The sequence below is a fragment of the Cervus canadensis genome, chromosome X (genome assembly GCF_019320065.1).
Source record: "Cervus canadensis isolate Bull #8, Minnesota chromosome X, ASM1932006v1, whole genome shotgun sequence".
Lineage (NCBI taxonomy): Eukaryota > Metazoa > Chordata > Mammalia > Artiodactyla > Cervidae > Cervus > Cervus canadensis.
The window spans coordinates 58,451,390-58,473,884 of NC_057419.1; the positions used below are offsets into that span (position 1 = coordinate 58,451,390).

The 22,495-nt window shown below is 36.7% G+C and overlaps 1 protein-coding gene across 2 annotated transcripts in view; it reads right to left on the reverse strand.

Annotated features, from left to right (window-relative positions):
• ZC3H12B (zinc finger CCCH-type containing 12B) overlaps positions 1–22,495 on the reverse strand; it is a 562,987-nt gene that overhangs the window by 122,059 nt on the left and 418,433 nt on the right. For both annotated transcript variants that reach the window (XM_043457508.1, XM_043457509.1), the window contains one exon: positions 10,635–10,799. The gene's annotated coding sequence lies outside the window, so the exon portion shown is untranslated. The remainder of the gene's footprint in view (positions 1–10,634; positions 10,800–22,495) is intronic.

Here is a 22,495-nt window from a genome sequence, read left to right on the forward strand (position 1 = left end):
GCTTCAATTTCACCCATTGAGGGTGATGCTTGCTGTGGGTTTCATATTAAGCTTTTATTATGTTGAGGTATGTTCCTTCTATTCCTGCTTTTTGGAGAGTTTCAATCATAAATGAGTGTTGAATTTTGTCAAAGGCTTTCTCTGCATCTATTGAGATAATCATATGGTTTTTATCTTTCAATTTGTTAATGTGGTGTATTACATTGATTGATTTGCAGATATTAAAGAATCCTTGCATTCCTGGGATAAAGCCCACTTGGTCATGGTGTATGATTTTTTAATATGTTGTTGGATTCTGTTTGCTAGAATTTTGTTAAGGATTTTTGCATCTATGTTCATCAGTGATATTGGCCTGTAGTTTTCTTTTTTTGTGGCATCTTTGTCTGGTTTTGGAATAAGGGTGATGGTGGCCTCATAGAATGAGTTTGGAAGCTTACCTTCATCTGCAATTTTCTGGAAGAGTTTGAGTAAGATAGGTGTTAGCTCTTCTCTAAATTTTTGGTAGAATTCAGCTGTGAAGCCATCTGGTCCTGGGCTTTTGTTTGCTGGAAGATTTTTGATTACAGTTTCGATTTCCTTGCTTGTGATGGGTCTGTTAAGATCTTCTATTTCTTCCTGGTTCAGTTTTGGCAGGTTATACTTTTCTAAGAATTTGTCCATTTTTTCCAAGTTGTACATTTTATTGGCATAGAGCTGCTGGTAGTAGTCTCTTATGATCCTTTGTATTTCAGTGTTGTCTGTTGTGATCTCTCCATTTTCATTTCTAATTTTGTTAATTTGGTTCTTCTCTCTTTGCTTCTTAATGAGTCTTGCTAATGGTTTGTCAATTTTGTTTATTTTTTCAAAAAAACAGCTTTTAGCTTTGTTGATTTTTGCTATGGTCTCTTTAGTTTCTTTTGCATTTATTTCTGCCATGATTTTTAAGATTTCTTTCCTTCTGCTAACCCTGGGGTTCTTCATTTCTTCCTTCTCTAATTGCTTTAGGTGTAGAGTTAGGTTATTTATTTGGTTTTTTTCTTGTTTCTTGATATAAGCCTGTAATGCTATGAACCTTCCCCTAAGCACTGCTTTTACAGTGTCCCATAGGTTTTGGGTTGTTGTGTTTTCATTTTCATTCATTTCTATACATATTTTGATTTCTTTTTTTATTTCTTCTATGATTTGTTGGTTATTCAGAAGCGTGTTATTTAGCCTCCATATGTTTGAATTTTTAACATTTTTTTTTCCTGTAATTGAGATCTAATCTTACTGCACTGTGGTCAGAAAAGATGACTGGAATGATTTCAATTTTTTTAATTTTCCAAGGACCAGATTTATGGCCAGGATGTGATCTATTCTGGAGAAAAAAGAAGGTTCCCATGTGCACTTGGAGAAAAAGGTGAAGTTGATCGTATTTGGGGTGAAAATGCCTATAGATATCAATTAGGTCTAGCTGGTCCATTGTGTCATTTAAGGTTTGTGTTTCCTTGTTAATTTTCTGTTTAGTTGATCTATCCATAGTTGTGAGTGGGGTATTAAAGTCTCCCACTATTATTGTGTTACTATGCATGTGGATTATTTTGAACTGAAGGCTATCAAGATCCAGCTGACTTAAGAAAAGCTTTTCAGTTCAGTTCAGTCATGTCCAACTCTTTGCGACCTTGTGGACTGCAGCATGCCAGGCTTTCCTGTCCATCACCAGCTCCAGGAACTTACTCAAATTCATGTCCATTGAGTCCGTGATGGCATCCAACCATCTCATTCTCCATCATCACCTTCTCCTCCTGCCTTCAATCTTTCCTAGCATCAGGATCTTTTCCAGTTAGTCAGTTCTTCTTATCAGGGGACCAAAACATTGGAATTTCAGCTTCAGCATCAGTCCTTCCAATGAATATTCAGGACTGATTTCATTTAGGATGAACTGATTGGATCTCCTTGCAGTCCAAGGGACTCTCAAGAGTCTTCTCCATCACCACCATTCAAAAGCATCAATCCTTTGGTGCTCAGCTTTCTTTATAGTCCAACTCTCATATCCATACATGACTACTGGAAAAGCCATAGCTTTGACTACATGGACCTTCGTTGGTAAAGTAATGTCTCTGCTTTTTAACATGCTGTCTAGATTGGTCATAGCTTTTCTTCCAAGGAGCAAGTGTCCTTTAATTTCATGGCCATAGTCACCACCTGCAGTGATTTTGGAGCTCCCAAAATTAAAGTCTCTCACTGTTTCCATTGTTTACCCATCTATTTGCTATGAAGTGATGAAAAGCTTTTACTTGTTCCTTAACTACCTAAAATAATTTAATTAAGAGGCTGTCTCAAAGAAAGAGCTATTGCAAGAGGTAAGTTTTGTTTGTATGTGTAGACAAGTATCGAATTATCAAACATTTATTTTTCTTACTGTCCTGTGAATTACCCTCTTCCCCTTTGAAGCTCTAGGCCCCTGACCCATTCCTTAACTCTGGATGGTATATAAGCCTCAACAGACACACTTCCTTTTGGGTTCTATGTTTTTATGGGACCCTCATGCATATATAACTAAATTTGTTTTTCTCTTGTTAATATGTCTTATATCAATTTAATTACTAGGCCAGTCAATAGAATCAAGAAGTTTATAGGAAATATTCTCCCTGCCCTACAACATAAACTCTCTATTGGTGGCTCTTGTTGTTGCTGTGACATCAATAATAAAGAGTCACTCTACTCATTAACAGAGATAACTTGCTTTAAACTCCTTAAAGCCTGCAATTATATTTATTGTGGGGGAAACTGATGAAAGAAGCATGTAAAAGTTAAAGTAAGGAGTACAATAGTTGCCACAAATGTCTATACTAATGGAGTGAATGTGATAGATGATCCTTAAATAAATGGATATTTTCTTGTATACCATTCTTTATTCTTTCTCTCCCTGTTGCACACCTGAGAGCAAGAGCTCTAAATATTATATTTAAATACCCATTTTGTCTAGTGATCATAAAGTCATTGAATGTGGTTAGCAAATTCAGTTTCAAATGTTAATATTTTTAAAAATATATAAAATGTATAAAATATTTTAATTTTACTATATATAAAACAGTAACCATTTCTTTAAATTAATTGTCTAGATGAGTTTCACTTATTTGAAGCCTAGATAAGATCATCTAGACAGTTTGGGAAGAAAGTACACAAAACCACTAGACCATTCAGACCTAAATCAAATCCCTTAAGATTATACAGTGGAAGTGACAAATAAATTCAAGGGATTATATCTGATAGACAAAGTGCCTGAAGAACTATGCGCGGAGGTTCATGACATTGTACAGGAGACAGTGATCAAGACCATCCAAAAGAAAAATAAATGAAAAAAGGTCAAATGGTTGTCTGAGGAGGCCTTACAAATAGCTGTGAAAAGAAGAGAAGCTAAAGGCAAAGAAGAAAAGGAAAGACATACCTATCTGAATGCAGAGTTCCAAAGATTAGGAAGGAGAGATAAGAAAGTTTTCCTCAGGGGCCAATGAAAAGAAATGCAGGGAAACAATAGAATGGGAAAGACTAGAGATTGCTTCAAGAAAATTAGAGATACCAAGGGAACATTTCATCCAAAATGGGCACATTAAAGAACAGAATTGATATGGACCTAACAGAAGTAGAAGATACTAAGAAGTGGTTGCAAGAATACACAGAACTGTACAAAAAAGATCTTCATGGCCCAGATAACCATGATGGGTTGATCACTCACATACAGCCAAAACATCCTGGAATGCAAAGTCAAGTGGGGCTTAGGAAGCACCACTATGAAGAAAGCTAGTGGAGGTGATGTGAATCCAATTGAGCTATTTCAAATCCTAAAAGCTGAGGCTGTTAAAGCGCTGGACTCAACATGCCAGCAAATTTGGAAAACTCAGCAGTGGCCACAGGACTGGAAGAGGTCAGTTTTCATTCCAATCCCAAAGAAAGGCAATGCCAAAGAATCTTCAAACTACCCTACAATTGCATTCATCTCACACGTTAGCAAAGTAATGCTCAAAATTCTCCAAGCCAGGCTTCAACAGTACATAAGCAATGAATCTCCAGATGTTCAAGCTGGTTTTAGAAAAGGCAGAGGAACCAGAGATCAAACTGCCAACATCCATTGGATCATCAAAAAAGCAAGAGAATTCCAGAAAAACATCTACTTCTGCTTTATTGACTATGCCAAAGCCTTTGTGTGGATCACAACAAACTTTGAAAAATTCTTAGAGATGGGAATTGCAGACCACCTTACCTGCCTCCTAAGAAATCTGTATGCAGGTTAAGAAGCAACAGTTAGAACCGGACATGGAACAACAGACTGGTTCCAAATAGGGAAAGGGGTATGCCAAGGATGTATTTGTCACCCTGCTTATTTAACTTATATGCAGAGTACATCAAGCAAAATGCCGGGCTGGATGAAGCACAAGCTGGAATCAAGATTGCTGGGAGAAATATCAGTACCCTCAGATATGCAGGTAACACCACCCTTATGGCAGAAGGCGAAGAAGAACTCAAGAACCTCTTGATAAAAGTGAAAGAAGAGAATGAAAATGCTCACTTAAAGCTCAGCATTAAAAAAGCTAAGATCATGGCATCTGGTCCCATCACGTCATGGCAAACAAATAGCGAAACAAAGGAAAAAGTGACAGACTATTTTTGGGGGGCTCAAAAATCACTGCAGATGGTGCCTGCAGCCATGAAATTAAAAGAAGTTTGCTCCTTGGAAGAAAAGATATGACCAACCTAGACATCAGATTAAAAAGAAGAGACATTACTTTGCTGACAAAGGTCCATGTAGTCAAAGCTGTGGTTTTTCCAGTAGTCATGTAAGGATATGAGAGTTGGACTATAAAGAAAACTGAGTGCCAAAGAATTGATGCTTTTGAACTATGGTGTTGGAGAAGACTCTAGAGAGTCCTTTGGACTGCAAGGAGATCAAACCACTCAATTTTGAGTGAAATCAGTCCTGGATATTCATTGGAAGGACTGATGCTGAAGCTACCCTCCAATACTTTGGTCACCTGATGGGAAGAACTGACTCATTTGAAAAGATCCTGATGCTAGGAATGATTGAAGGCAGGAGGAGAAAGGGATGATGGAGGATGAGATGGCTGGATGGCATCATCACCTCGATGGACATGAGTTTGAGAAAGCTCTGGGAATTGTTGATGGACAGGGAAGTCTGGTGTGCAGCATTCCACGCGATCACAGAGAGTTGGGCATGACTGAGCAACTGAACTGAACTGAGACAGCTTGGTGTAGTGAAAAAAAAAGATTTGACTTAGAGACAGACAGACCAGAGTTGGATTTCTAGATCTATCATATAATAGCTATATGTGTGCTGTGCTCATTTGTTCATTCGTGTTCAGTTCTTTGCAACCCCAGCCTCCTCTGTCCATGGGATCTCCAGACAAGCATATTTGGGTGGGTTGCCATGCCCTCCTCTAATAGCTATCTGATTTTGTGCAAACTTCTGAGACTCATTTTCTGGATTTATTATGTGAGAATAAATCATGAAATGCCATTATTTTGAGGCTCAAAAGTGATGTTATATCTTAAGATACTTTTAAAATGTAAAAGTTTGCATTAATTATACCCCAATAAATCTACTAATGTAATTCAATGTTTATTATAACAATGCAGAAACAGTTTGTGCAATTGTTCTTTTCCTTTTGAGGTATAAAATGGCATCCTAAAATCTATACAATTTCAATATTTTTATCCTAATTAAAAATAGTATCACAGAATGTCAGTGATGAAATAAATTTTAGAGCTAATCTGTTTTGTCACTGTGTAGAGAGGAGCTTTGAATCCATGATGGAAAGGGACTTGCCTTAGGTTATGAAATTAGTAGTGAAACCAAAATTGGAATTCTGGTCCCTTTCTTCCAGGCTAGGGCCTTTCTACTCGACTAAAATTCTTCATTGCAATGGTGTTTAAGCTTTGTTATGAAACTATTGTCCATCCTCAAATTTCCCTTTATTTCCCTGAATCAAGGTATTTATATGCATTGTTATGCAGGATTCTCCTTGAGGAACGATCACTTTACATGAAGAAGATAACCTAGGAGGCAATTCTTCCATACATCTTTAAACTCTTCCTGCTAGTATATTGGCAACTACCGCATAGATCCCGGACCAATAGGAAGGAAAGTCAAGAAATGTTATCCAGCTGAGGGGCAAGCTATTCTTTCTCAGGGATATTCAAATCTTGGCCTTTTGGGGAGCAACAAAGAGAAAATGTTGCCAACTAGCACAGTGATAAGTGTTCCTTTAGTGTTCATCTGATTCCTTTCCCCCTGGCACTGCCATAGAATTTTATTATCTACAAAGTAGGTTTACATTTATTACCTCAAATTATTCTCACAACTACATGAGGTAGTGATTATTATTCCCATATTACAGATGAGAAAATTGAAACTCAGATAGATTAAATGAATTACTCAAAGTTACATGGTAAATAAGAGGCAGAACTTTCAATTCAAATTTTGTCTTCAAATCAAAGTATCTTGCCCATATACCATAGTTGTCTATAACTTTGGCATACTTAATGAATTCTGAAAATATTATTAAAGATGCAATTAAAAGTTAATGAATACATGTGGAAAAAGTTCTAAAAGGCTGTAATTTAAAATAGACAAATATTTCCACCTCTCTGAAACTACATAAACTTTTATAAATTATAAAAATAAAAGAGCTTTAAATTCATTAGACTGATCAAGTGTCCAAAAGTATGTGACACAAATCTAGATTCAGTCAGAACGAACTGCACTGTTGCTGTAGCTAAATAAAAATATCTCAAAATGGAAGTCTTAATTTCCACACATAACAGGACATATTTACTCTGGAAAATTTGGTTTCTATTTACATAATCTATGGAAAAAATTTAGAAGAAAAAAGGAAAAAGTCATAGTCACAGCTTTTTCACTACTGAGAATGATTGCTTCTTTCTGTAGTGTTAATTTTCCTTTGGTTGCATATACTTGAATTGCTGAGGCACTTTTTGAACATACTATGTGAAAAACTTTCCTGGAAAACTAAAATTGAGTAGAGATACAATTCTTCATGAGCAAACCATTAAATGATAAAGGCATAGTTTTCTCTTAGATATTTATTCCTATTTAAATTCAGTGTTACATGTCACAAAGACCTGGATCTAAAACACAACCCAGAATTTAATAATTACATGACCTTAGGCAAGTCAAGTAATCTGTTCAAGACTGTTTTCTATGTGTAAAGTAGAGATGGTCATAGTATGTACACTGTTAGATTGTTATGAGGATTAAATGAGATAGCATATGTAAAGCTCTTGGTACTTGATAAAGCTCAATAAATGATAGTCCCTTTACTCTTGCTGTGGTCCTGTGATCAAGTTGGCTAGTTTTTTGTGATTATGGTTTTAGTGTGTCTGCCCTCTGATGCCTTCTCCCAACACTTATGGTCTTACTTGAGTTTCTCTTACCTTGGATGTGGGGTATATCTTCACGGCTGCTCCAGCAAAGTGCAGCTGCTGCTCCTTACCTTGGACGAGGGATATCTTCCCACGGTCTTGTCTAACTCAATGAAACTAAACCATGCCATGTGGGGCCACCCAAGACGGTCGGGTCATGGTGGAGAAGTCTGACAGAATGTGGTCCACTGGAGAAGGGAATGGCAAACCACCTCAGTATTCTTGCCTTGAGAACCCCATGAACAGTATGAGAAGGCAAAAAGAAAGGATTCTGAAAGAGAAACTCCCCAGGTCGGTAGGTGCCCAATATGCTACTGGAGATCAGTGGAGAAATAACTCCAGAAAGAATGAAGGGATGGAGCCAAAGCAAAAACAATACCCAGTTGTGGATGGGACTGGTGATAGAAGTAAGGTCTGATGCTGTAAAGAGCAATATTGCATAGGAACCTGGAATGTTAGGTCCATGAATCAAGGCAAATTGGAAGTGGTCAAACAGGAGATGGCAAGAGTGAAAGTCGACATTCTAAGAATCAACCAACTAAAATGGACTGGAATGGGTGAATTTAACTCAGATGACCATTATAGCTACTACTGTGGGCAGGAATCCCTTAGAAGAAATGGAGTAGCCATCATAGTCAACAAAAGAGTCTAAAATGCAGTACTTGGATGCAATCTCAAAAACGACAGAATGATCTCTGTTCATTTCCAAGGCAAACCATTCAATATCATGGTAATCCAAGCCTATGCCCCAACCAGTAATGCTGAAGAGGCCAAAGTTGAATGGTTCTATAAAGACCTACAAGACCTTTTAGAACTAACACCCCAAAAAAGATGTCCTTTTCATTATAGGGGACTGGAATGCAAAAGTAGGAAGTCAAGAAACACCTGGAGTAACAGGCAAATTTGGCCTTGGAGTATGGAATGAAGCAGGGAAAAGTCTAATAGAGTTTTGCCAAGAGAATGCACTGGTCATAGCAAACACCCTCTTCCAACAACACAAGAGAAGACTCTACACATGGATATCACCAGAAGGCCAACACTAAAATCAGATTTGATTATATTCTTTGCAGCTAAAGATGGAGAAGCTCTACACAGTCAGCAAAAACAAGGCCTGGAGCTGACTGTGGCTCAGATCATGAACTCCTTATTGCCAAATTCAGACTTAAACTGAAGAGAGTAGGGATAACCACTAGACCATTCAGGTATAACCTAAATCAAATCCCAAATATATATATATATATACACACAGTGGAAGTGAGAAGTAGATTTAAGGGACTAGATCTGATAGACAGAGAGCCTGATGAACTATGGATGGAGGTTCGTGACACTGTACAGGAGACAGGGATCAAGACCATCCCCATGGAATAGAAATGCAAAAAGGCAAAATGGTTGTCTGAGGAGGCCTTACAAATAGCTGTGAAACGAAGAGAAGCAAAAAGCAAGGGAGAAAAGGAAAGATATTCCCATTTGAATGCAGAGTTCCAGAGAACAGCCAGGAGAGATAAGACAGCCTTCCTAAGCGATTAATGCAAAGAAATAGAGGAAAACGACAGAATGGGAAAGACTAGAGATCTTTTCAAGAAAATTAGAGATACCAAGGGAACATTTCATGCAAAGATGGGCTCAATAAAGGACAGAAATGGTATGGACCTAACAGGATCAGAAGATATTAAGAAGAGGTGGCAAGAATACACAGAAGAAGTATACCAAAAGATCTTCATGACCCAGATATTCACAATTGTGTGATCACTCACCTAGAGCCAGACATCCTGGAATGTGAAGTCAAGTGGGCCTTAGAAGGCATCACTATGAACAAAGCTAGTGGATGTGATGGAATTCTAGTTGAGCTATTTCAAATCCTGAAAAATGATGCTGTGAAAGTGCTGCACTCAATATGCTAGCAAATTTGGAAAACTCAGCAGTGGCCACAGGACTGGAAAATGTCCGTTTTCATTCCAATCCCTAAGAAAGGCAATCCCAAAGAATGCTAACTAGCACACAATTGCACTCATCTCACACATTAGTAAAGTAATGCTAAAATTTCTCCAAGCCAGGCATCAGCAATACGTGAGCCGAGAACTTCCAGATGTTCAAGCTGGTTTTAGAAAAGGCAGAGGAACCAGAGATCAAATTGCCAATATCTGCTGGATCATTGAAAAAGCAAGAGAGGCCCAGAAAAACATCTATTTCTGCTTTATTGACCACACCAAAGCCTTCGACTGTGTGGATCACAATAAACTGTGGAGAATTCTGAAGGAGATGGGAATACCAGACCACCTGACCTGCCTCTTGAGAAACCTGTATGCAGATCAGGAAGCAATAGTTAGAACTAGACATGGAACAACAGACTGGTTCAAAATAGGAAAAGGACTACGTCAAGGCTGTGTATTGTCACCCTGCTTATTTAACTTCTATGCAGAGTACATCATAAGAAACGTTGGTTTGGAAGAAGCACAAGCTGGAATCAAGATGGCCGGGAGAAATATCCATAACCTCAGTTATGCAGATGACACTACCCTTATGGCAGAAAGTGAAGAGGAACTAAAGAAAGCTGAGCACCGAGAAATTGATGCTTTTGAACTATCGTGTTGGAGAAGACTCTTGAGAGTCCCTTGGACTGCAAGGAGATCCAACCAGTCCATCCTGAAGGAGATCAGTCCTGGGCGTTCTTTGGAAGTACTGATGCTGAAGCTGAAACTCCAATACTTTGGCCACCTCATGAGAAGAGTTGACTCATTAGAAAAGACCCTGATGCTGGGAGGGATTGGGGGCAGGAGGAGAAGGGGACGACAGAGGATGAGATAGCTGGATGGCATCACCGACTCGATGGGCATGCGTTTGAGTAAACTCCGGGAATTTGTGATGGACAGGGAGGCCTGGTGTGCTGCGATTCATGGGGTCGCAAAGAGTCGGACATGGCTGAGCGACTGAACTGACTGACTAACTGCCTTACTCTCACTCTCTCCTCTTGCTCCCTCCTATGGTGATTTCCTATTGCAAAAGTCTACTTTCTTCAAGCTAAGAAGATAATCCTTTTAGCTGTGTTCTTCAAGTTTTCACTATTGTTTTGATGGCTCAACATTTCCGAAAGGTTAACTTTCTTATAAAATTCATTTCAGCTTCTTATACAGAGCATGATAATATTCTCACTATATTTTTTCCAACACACACACACATACACTCACCCCAACAACAATAAGCACCAAAGTACTCACCTCTTAACATCTTAGACATTTACAATATCTGACACAGATTCTCAGCAAGCTCAATTCTTCTTTGGAAGCATGTAGTCCACATCTGTATTTCTTACTTGTGTGGCTTATCCATTACACCATGGCTTTTATCCTCTGTTGTTGAGGCAGGAATGTCGAGTTCAAAGCCTTAGGAAAGGGAGATTCCAATAGACTTGCATGAGCAGAAGGCAAATCTATGCTGGGAACTCAATAAGTTATCCTCTGAAGCACATTTTACCCTTTTAAATTTCAGTACTATAGTCAGAGCAGCAAGAGATTTGGATCTCAAAGGTTTATAGTTCTTTTCAATAATTGTGCTACTCTGAGGTATAGCACTCTTTTACTCTCATATATATCGACACTCGGAATTTAACACAGGTCTACAGAACTTATCTCATGACTGTGGATAAAGCTCAATCTTTAAAAAAAAAAAGTAGCTGAATTATATACACACATGTGCACACACATATATTTAAAAAGGAAAATCAGAGCTGAATATTGATTTAAAAAAAAGCTACTTTATCTAGACTTTTCATTGAATAACAGAATGTTTCCAGATAGATCCTATGTACAATTTGCAGGTTAGGTATGACTATATCCTCTTGTTATTAATCCCCAGAAAACAAAATAAGATAATAAATCTTAGAGGATCACAATTTAGAATAAACATTAATTTCCTAATGACTCGACGTATATCAAATTTCTACCTTGAAGAGCTTTCCTATCTTTCAGTTGGCTCACAGTCCAATTAGCACAAAGACACAGATGCAATTTATAAAGTTGACAAAAATAAGAAAAACACTTGGATAAGGCTAGTTTTGAAACTTCTACCTATTTCCTTCTACCTCACCTCAAAAGAAATGAATAAATAATCTTTTTGGAAAATTTTAAATGCCAAATCATTACACTAATAGCAAATTTAATGTGAAGTGAAAGTTTTAGTTGCTTAGTCATGTCTGACTCTTTGCAACCCCATGGACTATAGCTTGCCAGGCTCCTCTGTCCATGGAATTCTCCAGGCAAGAATACTGGAGTGGGTAGCCATTCCTTTCTCTAGGGGATCTTCCCAACCCAGGGTTCAAACCCAGGTCTCCTGAATTACAGACAGATTCCTTACCATCTGAGCCACCACTTTCTAATTTCAAGTAGGGGCTCCCCTGGTGACTCAGCAGTAAAGAATCCACCTGCCACTGCAGTAGACATGGCTTCTATTCCTGGGTAGGGAAGATCTCCTGGAGAGGGAAATGGCAACCCATTTCAGTATTCTTGCCTAGTAAATCCCAGGGACAGAGGAGCCTGGTGGGCTACAGTCCATGGAGTCACAAAGAGTCAGATACGACTTAGCAACTAAAACAACAAAACAATTTTAAGTAGTTCAAAACATGTTTCCCATCTAAGAGTTAGATCATTAAACCAGGAGCCAAGTATGGTCTGACAAAGTTTTGTGGATATTCTTATCATTATTCTCACTTCCTAACTTTGGGTATTTTCCCATCTCCTGAATATGAGCAGTGTGTGTGTGTGACTATATTTTTCAAACTCCAATTCAGGCCATAAAATGTGATAAATGATGTTTTTGTGTTACTTCTAGGTGCCAGATGCAATCCAGGAGATGTAACTTTGATTTGAAAAACTGAGACTTCCTGGGACACTGTCATGGTTTGGAAGGCTACTAGGAAATAAGCTTTGAAATTTAGAATGTCTTGGAAATTTTGGTTACTGTATGAATAGTCATGAAGTCATTAGTCATTGACTCAGGCATCTAATAGGTAAAAACAAAATCAATTTAAAGTCAAGATATGAGAAACTGGTAATAATATTTAACCACAAACCATTAGAGAATATATTTAACATTTAATTTGGGCATATATGAATTTCAAGAAAATGGCATGCATTGTAGATTTATTCAAATAGGCCCCAAAACTTCATAAGATATGAAATATGTTCAAGAGTGAGACACTGTTTTTGGATTGCTAACTCTTGTGTGTATTTTCAGGATCTTAGGGTTACTGCAGGCAGTAACCTGATATCACCTATTTGTGGGAAAAAAAAAATATATATATATATATTCTCGTGAGTTGCTGGTGTTTGAGCTGGCCATACCAGCAAATATGTTGTTAGGTGTAGCTCCTTGTTGCCACAGTTATGATGATGAAAGGATCAACCTTGTTTACCCACATTTGCCCCTTCTGATTTTACAGTTTTAATGATTTAGAGATTTAATAATACTACACTTGTGGGTAGCCAAAAAAAAAAAAAAGCTCACAGTCTGCCTCTGGAATCTAGAAGGACACTTAGAAGCTTTCATTCTCCTATGCTATTTCCTGAAGACAGGGTGATTTTTATTCATCTCTAAGTCCCCTATCTATTGCCCCATATTGTGGGCAATAGATGCCCCAAAAATATCTGCTAAATAGCTCACAAAATCCCCAAGGAAGAAAGCATTTTCCCCACATTCCAAGCTTTTCTGTTTCTCTTCATCACTGAATAGTAGCTAGATCCTTGAAGTGACTGTCATCTTTTAGGCAACTGAGATAGGAAGCAATGTTTTGAGACACAAGTAATCGTTATTCACACAAAAGTGCAAATGTGGATATGTGTCTTAGAGGAGCTGTTACTCGTCTACTTTCCTGTGTGCCCAGGATGAACAAGATATAAGGCATACTTCCAAGTGCCATCTGTGAAACTCAAGGTCCTTAAAAGAAGCAGTAGTATATTGCAACTTGGCTATTTAAGCTAATTCCTTGTAGTGGGCTAAGAAGCACAACTGGTGACTATTAACTACATATCCCCCTCAGAGTGAAATCTCTCCAGAGTACAGAAGGTGGTAAAGAAGGTTCAGAAAGCATGTCAGTCTTTGCTAGCTTTCCAGAAATCTAATCTTCACAATGGTCTGACTGAAGAGAGAGAGAGAGGCATTGGGAGGGAGACAAAAAGAAAATCAAATCAAAATAAACATGATCAAACAATAGCAAAGAATAAATACATAAACAATAGAATCACAAGAATTTTCCAAGTTCCATGAGTAAGCTAAAGGGCTACATATTAGAACAGATGACCCCCACAAAAAGAAATAAGTCTCTATCAGAAAAAGCAGTCAAATTGTAGACTTGTCTCCTATTTCTTAACCATTTGGAAAGAAGAATCATTTCCCTTTGTACAGCTGATGAGTCAGAAACCAATTTTTTTCCCTTGATGGGGGAAAAAAAAACCTTTCCTTTGCTCAAATATATATTTTTACATATGCACGTGTGCTCAGTTGCTTCAGTCATGTTTGACTCTTTGCAACCCTATGGATTGCAGCCCACCAGGCTGCTCTGTCCATGAGATTCTCCAAGCAAGAATACTAGAGTGGGTTGCCATGGCCTTCTCCCAGGGATCTTTCCAACCCAGGGGTTGAACCCATGTCTCATATGTCTCCTGCATTGCAGATGGATTATTTACCATTGGGGAAGTCCTATATACATACATATAGATAGATAGATAGATAGATAGATAGATAGATAGATAGATAGATAGATAGATAGATAGATAGATAGATGATAGATAGATATCAACATATATTGAGGAACATATCACTGTAATAGACAGTCCATATATAGTAAACCATTAATTTAGGTTAAGCCAGTAAGAGCCAAACAGACCTCTCTAATAAGAGACTGTTAAGTAGTCCAGTGATTGACTTACTTTTGTGTTTTTTCTTAATCTGGAATTATATTTGTGCAGTTTGTTATATGTTCTTACACAAATATTGCTAAACAAAACACAAAGATGAAATATGCACAATTTTGGAGCCCAACTTGCATGAATAAGTAGTAATTATGTTTTCTCCTAAAAATATATATATATGATCCAATTGGAAGACTTTGAGTTTGGCCATGTGAGTGTAACAAATGGACTGGATATTTCAGTGCCTCAAATCTCTTAAGTCCAAAAGTCAAGCAATAGGATTCAAAGACTGAGCATAAATATTGTTGACGTGCTAAAAGTAAACTGTTCTGATGATATAATCACCACCTCTTATCAAACACATATCACTTTCCAAGAATGTCAAAATATCAATTGTTACTTAGCACTTAAAGAGGCTCTCAGGCTATAGCTTTCTTTAATATGCAAAACATTAGAGAAAATAATTTAAATTTTCAGAAAATATATTTTCATAGACTCAATGACAAAAAGAAGTTAAAAAGTGAATAAAAATAAAACATTAAAATTCCAAATATTTTTCACTTGAGTTTTAGATCCAACATATTAAATTTAAAAAGGTAAATATTATTTTCCCCATTACATAAGTTTTTTCCCCATCTATCTGTCATGAAGTGATGGGACCAGATGCCATGATCTTAGTTTTTTGAATGTTGAGTTTTAAGCCAGATTTTTCACTCCCTTCTTTCACCTTCATCAAGAGGCACTTCAGTTCTTCTTTGCTTTCTGCCATTAGGGTGGTGTCATCTGCATATCTGAGGTTATTGATATTTCTCCAGGAAATCTGGATTTCAGCTTGTGGCTCACCAGCCTGATACTTCGCATAATGCTCTCTACATATAAGTTAAATAAGCAGAGTGACAATGTACATCCTTGACGTACTCCTTCCTCAATTTGGAACCAGTCCATTGTTTCATCTCTGGTTCTGACTGTTGCATCTTGATCTGCATACAGATTTCTCAGGAGGTAGGTAAGGTGATCTGGTATTTCCATCTCTTTAAGAATTTTCCACAGTTTGTTGTGATCCACACAGTAAAAGGCTTTAGCATAGTCAATGAAGCAGAACTAGTTTGTTTTCTGAAATTCTTTTCCTTTTCTATGATCCAACGAATGTTGGCAAATTTGATCTCTAGTTCCTCTTCATTTTCTAAATTCAACATATGTGCCAGTTCACATAGTGTTGAAGTCTAGCTTGAAGGATTTTGAGCATTACTTTGGTAGCATGTGAAATGAGTGTAATTTGCATGGTTAGGTTTTCTTTAAAAAAAAAAAATCATTCTAATTGATATGTAGTAATATTTCATTGTGGTTTTAACTTGAATTTCTCTAATGATTAATGATATTGAACATCTATTCCTTTGCTTATTTGAAACTGCTATTTCTTTTATGGTAAAGTGTCTTTTCATATATTTTACCCTTTTTAAAAATTATTTTTTTAAGTCAAGAATAGATCATACTTTAGTTCAAAGATTTTACAAACCAGTGGTGGGGGGAACTATAAATCTAAAACTATTACTATAGAAAATGGGAGCTCTGTAATACCATCTCAATTTATACATGATGAAATCAAATGATAATAATAATAATAATGAAAGCAAACCAAAGATCCTCAAAAAACCAAAATGGAAAGTACATGAGCAAAGCAACATTTGGTTTGTGCCTAAAAATAGATACACTCCAAAAGATATTCGTAAGTGTTAGGATAAAGGGCACAGTTTGAAATAATTGGAGTTCACTTAGAAATATACCCTTCCTACTACACAATCAGTATATAATCTGAAAGAACTTATTTTTGCTGGTGGACAAAATAAACAATTTTATAAGAATGTAAAACTACACTCAACTCAGAAACATCTAGCTTTTTTCTTAAGGTAGCACATTCTAAAAAAATTAAATACTACTTTGCCTTCATTTATAATTAACTTTTCTCTAATTGACAAAATATTCATTTTATACTTGGATAGTAATATATTTAATTCTTTTAAAGAAAATTCAGCATTTACAAGTAGAAAGCACTCTGTCAGACAACCTTGCACATTATTTCACTTAAAATTCCCAAATCCTGCAAGTAACTCAGTCATTTTTAGTTTAATTACATTTAAACATTCTTTTCACTTTGTCTTGTTTTGATTTCATTTTCATTTTTATAAATTTTAATAATTATTTACCATTTACAGTTATTATAAAACATTGCATATATCCCTCATGCTGAACAGTACTATATTTTCATTGAAAGTATATGCCAATGGTTTATATCAGGCTGATAAATGTATTTAACATTTATATATTATAAAAATTTATATTTATTTACATTTGACATGACAAAACATTCTTACATGTAAACTATATCCAACATTTAGTTTCATGGTTTTTTAAATGATGATTTATTAGCAATAAGAAAATACTGCTATATATACTAAAAAAGTGAAAGTGACAGTGTTAGTCATTCAGTCGTGTCTGACTCTTCGCGACCCCTTTGGCTGCAGTCCACCAGGCTCCTCTGTCCACGGAATTTTCCAGGCAAGAATACTGGAGTGGCTAGCATTCCTTTCTCCAGGGGATCTTCAAAACCCAGAGATCGAATCTGGTTCTTCTGCATTGCAGGCAGATTCTTTACCATCTGAACCACCAGGGAAATGAATGTGAAATAAATATGGAATTACAGAGCTTTTAAGGAACAGTTTATTGAGAAATCATTCACACACCATACAATTCATCCATTTAAAGTATAAAATTCAGTGAATTTTAGTATATATTACATAGCTGGGCAACCATTACCACTGTCTAATTTCAAAAAGATTTCAAGAAGAAACCCAATATTCATTAACTGTCATTCCCTTTATGATTAAGTTGTGATAATTCCTTATATATTTCATGCCTAAGTTCTTCATAATTTATTTGTGAATATTTTCAGTCAATCTGTGGCTTGTCTTTTCATTCTCATCATAGTGTCTTTTGAAGAGCAGAAGTTCTTAAGTTTAACAAAGCTCAGTTTATCAGTTTTTCTTTTATAGTTGAGCTTTTGCTGGTACTACTTAGAAATCTTTCCTTAGCCCAAAGATTTTATCAAAAGATTTCTCCTTCCTGAAGTCTTATGGTTTTAGAATTTACATTTTCATTTATGGTATAACCAAAAGAGTCAGGGTTCTTTTCTTTAGTTTTTTGTTTTGTTTTGCATATAGATGTTCAATTATTTCAGCAACTTGTGTTGAGGTTTTTTTCCTTTTTTTCCTTAAATATACTTTGCATCTTTATAGAAAAAATCAATAGGAGGGTCTGTTTCTGTACTCTTTAATCTATCCTATTGATTTACTTTCACCATTGATTTACTTTCACTATATTCCTTACTGAAGCTTTATAGTAAGTGTTAAAGTCAGGTAGTAAGTCTCCAGGTTTTTTCAAAAAAGTATTCTTTATGTTTTTATTTACTTATATTTTATTTTTATGTTGTATTTTATTTATACACATGAATGTGTATACATATATATATATATAAATATGTATATTTGCATGTATACACATACATATACACATATACGCACACATGCAGCATCTCTTTATTCATCTATTTACGGACATGCAGGTTACTTCTATATCATGGCTGTTGTAAATAATGCTGCAATGAACATAGGAGTATGAGCTTTCAATTTTTTAAAAAATATTTAAATTTTAATTTTTGGCTATACCACTTGGAATGTGGGATCCCAATTCCTTGACCAGGGATTGAGCCCATGCCCCTTGCACTGGAAGTTTGGAGTCTCAACCACTGAACCACCAGGGAATTCCTCACATAATTTTTTTTGAATAGGTGTTTCTTTGAGTATATATTCAGAAGTGAAATTGCTGGATGGTAGTTCTAGCCTTTATTTTTTCAATAAACCATAATGTTTTCTTGCACAAATTTTCATTCCCACCAAGAGGACCCCAGATTTCTTTATTTTCATTTATACATGCATGTGATAGCTTTCTGCATTCCCTCACTTTCAGTCTGTGTATGCCATTAGATGTGGTGAGTCTCTTGTAGGTAGCTTATCTATGGGTCTATGTTTAACTTATTCAGCCTTTCTATGCCTTTTGTATGAAGCATTTAGTCCATTTATATTTAATTATTGATAGGGGATACTTATGCAATTTTCTTAAATCTTTATTGGTTATTTTTGTTGTTCTCTATTCATTTTCTTTTAGTTTCTTTGTTTGTGGTTTGAAAAATTTCTTTGTTAACAAAGTATAGTTAATTTAAAATCTGTTAGTTTCAAGGGTACAGCAAAGAGATTCATATATATGAGAACATAATATATAATGTACTCTCTCTCTCTCTCTATATATATATACATATTCCTTTTCAGATTCCAATATAGGTTATTATAAGATATTGAGTATAGTTCCCTAAGCTACACAGTTCAGCTCAGTTCAGTTGCTCAGTCATGTCCGACTCTTTGCGACTCCATGGACTGCAGCACATTAAGCCTCCCTGTCCATCAACAACTCCCGGGGTTTATTCAAGCTCATGTCCATTGAGTCGATGATGCCATCCAACCATCTCATCCTCTGTCATCGACTTCTCCTGCCTTCAATCTTTCCCAGCATCAGGGTCTTTTCAAATGAGTCAGTTCTTCGCTCAGGTGGGCAAAGTATTGGAGCTCCAACATCAGTCCTTCCAATGAATATTCAGGACTGATTTTCTTTAGGATGGACTGGTTGGATCTCCTTGCAGTCCAAGGGACTCTAAAGAGTCTTTTCCAATAACACAGTTCAAAAGCATCAATTCTTCTATGCTCAGCTTTCTTTATAGTCCAACTCTCACATCCATATATGACTACTGGAAAAACCATAGCCTTGACTAGATGGACCTTTGTTGGCAAAGGAATGTCTCTGTTTTTTAATAAACTGTGTAGGTTGGTCATAACTTTTCTTCCAACTAGCAAGTGTCTTTTAATTTCATGGCTGCAGTCACCATCTGCAGTGATTTTGGAGCCCCCCAAAGTAAAATCTGCCACTATTTTCAGTTTTCCATCTATTTGCCATGAAGTGGTGGGACCAGATGCCATGTTCGTAATTTCCTGAATATTGAGCTTTAACCCAACTTTTTCACTCTCCTCTTTCACTTTCATCAAGAGGTTCTTTAGTTCTTCTTCACTTTCTGCCATAAGGGTGCTGTCATCTGCATATCTACGATTATCGATATTTCTCCCGGCAATCTTGATTCTAGTTTGTGCTTCAACCAGCCCAGCGTTTCTCATGATGTACTTTGCATTTAAGATAAATAAGCAGGGTGATAGTATACAGCCTTGATGTACATCTTTTCCTATTGGGAATCTGTCTGTTGTTCCATGTCCAGTTCTAATTGTTGTTTCTTGACCTGCATACAGATTTCTCAAGAAGCAGGTCAGGTGGTCTGGTATTCCCATCTCTTTCAAAATTTTCCACAGTTTGTGGTGATCCATATAGTCAAAGGCTTTGACATAGACAATAAAGCAGAAATAGATGTTTTTCTGGAACTCTCCTGCTTTTTAGATGATCCAGCGGATGTTGGCAATTTGATCTCTGGTTCCTCTGCCTTTTCCAAAACCAGATTGTACATCTGGAAGTTCATGGCTCACATGTTGATGAAGCCTGGTTTGGAGAATTTTGAGCGTTACTTTACTAGCGTGTGAGATGAGTGCAATTTTGTGGTAGCTTGCACAATCTTTGGCATTGTCTTCCCTTGGGATTGGAATGAAAACTGACATTTTCCAGTCCTATGGTCACTGCTGAGTTTTCCAAATGTGCTGGCATATTGAGTGCAGCACTTTCATAGCATCATCTTTTAGTATTTGAAATAGCTCAACTGGAATTCCATCACTTCCACTGGCTTTATTCGTAGAGATGCTTCCTAGGGCCCACTTGACTTCGCATTCCAGGATGTCTGGCTCTAGGTGAGTGATCACACCATCATGATTATCTGAGTTGTGAAGATCTTTTATTTTTTGTATATTTCTGTGTATTCTTGTTACCTCTTCTTAATATCTTCTGCTTCTGTTAAGTACATACAATTTCTGTCCTTTATTGAGCCCATCTTTGCATGAAATGTTCCCTTGGTATCTCTAGTTTTCTTGAAGAAATGTCTAGTCTTTCCTATTCTATTGTTTTCCTCTATTTCTTTGCACTGATCACTGAAGAAGGCTTTCTTATCTCTCTTTGCTATTCTTTGGAACTCTGTACTCAAATGGGAATATCTTTCCTTTTCTCCTTTGCTTTCTCTTCTCTTCTTTTCACAGCTATTTGTAAGGCTTCCTCAGAGAGCCATTTTGCTTTTTTGCATTTCTTTTTCTTGGGGATGGTCTTGACCCCTGTCTCCTGTACAGTGTCAGGAACCTCTGTCCATAGTTCATTAGGCACTCAGGCTATCAGTTCTAGTCCTTTGAATCTATTTCTCATGTCCACTGTATAATCATAAGGAATTTGATTTAGGTCATACCTGAATGGTCTAGTGGTTTTCCCCACTTCCTTCAATTCAATCTCAATTTGGCAATAAGGATTTAGTAATCTGAGCCACAGTCAGCTCCCAGTCTTATTTTTGCTGACTGACTTTTTTTTTTTTTTTTTGCACTTTTGACTCCAAAGAATATAATCAATCTGGTTTCAGTGTTGACCATCTGGTGATGTCCATGTGTAGAGTCTTCTCTTGTGTTGTTGGAAGAAGGTGTTTGTTATGACTAGTGAATTCTCTTGACAAAACTCTATTAGTCGTTGTCCTGCTTCATTTTGTACTCCAAAGCCAAATTTGCCTGTTACTCCAGGTGTTTCTTGACTTCCAACTTTTGCATTCCAGTCCCTTATAATGAAAAGGACATCTTTTTTGGGTGTTAGTTTTATAAGGTCTTGTGGATCTTCATAGAACCGTTCAACTTCAGCTTCTTCAGCATTATTGGTCAGGGCATAGGCTTGGATTACTGTAATACTGAATGGTTTGCCTTGGAAACTAACAGATCATTTTGCTGTTTTTGAGATTGCATCCAAGTACTGCATTTAGGACTCTTCTGTTTACTATGATGGCTACTCCATTTCTTCTAAGGGATCCTTGCACACAGTAGTAGACATAATGGTCATCTGAGTTAAGTTCACCCATTCCAGTCCATTTTAGTTCACTGATTCCTAAAATATTGACCTTCACTCTTGCCATCTCCTGTTCGACCACTTCCAATTTGCCTTGATTCATGGACCTAACATTCCAGGTTCCTATGCAATATTGCTCTTTACAGCATCAGACCTTGGTTCCATCACCAGTCACATCCACAACTGGGTGTTGGTTTTGCTTTGGTTCTGTCTCTTCATTCTTTCTGGAGTTATTTCTCCTCTGATCTCCAGTAGCATATTGGGCACCCACCGACCTGGGGAGTTCATCTTTCAGGGTCATATCTTTTTGCCTTTTCATACTATTCATGGTGTTATCAAGGCAAGAATACTGAAGTGGTTTGCCATTCTCTTCTCCAGTGGACCACATTTTGTCAGAACTCTCCACTATGACCTGTCCGTCTTGGGGGAGCTACACAGTAGGTCCTATTTTATATATGGCAGTGTGTATTTGTATACATATTCAAAACTCCCAACTTATCTCCCCGCTGTTATCTCCTTTGATAACATTAAGCTTTTTTCTATGTCTTTGAATCTATTTCTATTTTATAAATACATTCACTTGTGTCATTTAGATTCCACATATGAGATATCATATAACATTTGTCTTTGTGTGACTTTATTCTGTATGATGATCTCTAGGTCTATCCATGTTGTATCAAATGGCATTATTTCATTCTTTTTTATGGCTGAGTAATATTCCATGTGCATATACATTCTCTTTATCCATTCATCTGTTGATAAATATTTAGGTTGTTTTTATGTAATGGCTATTGTAAATAATGCTGCTGGAGTGCATGTATCTTTTTGAATTATGGTTTTATCTGGATATATGCCCAGGAATGGGATTCTAGGATCTTAAGGTAGCTATATTTTTAGTTTTTTAAGGAACCACCTTACTGTTCGCCATAGTGGATGCACAAATTTATGCTCCCCACAAGAGTGTAGGAGGGTTCCTTTTTCTTCACACCCTATCCAGTATCTATTATTTGTAGACATTTTAATAATGGCCATTCTGACTGGTG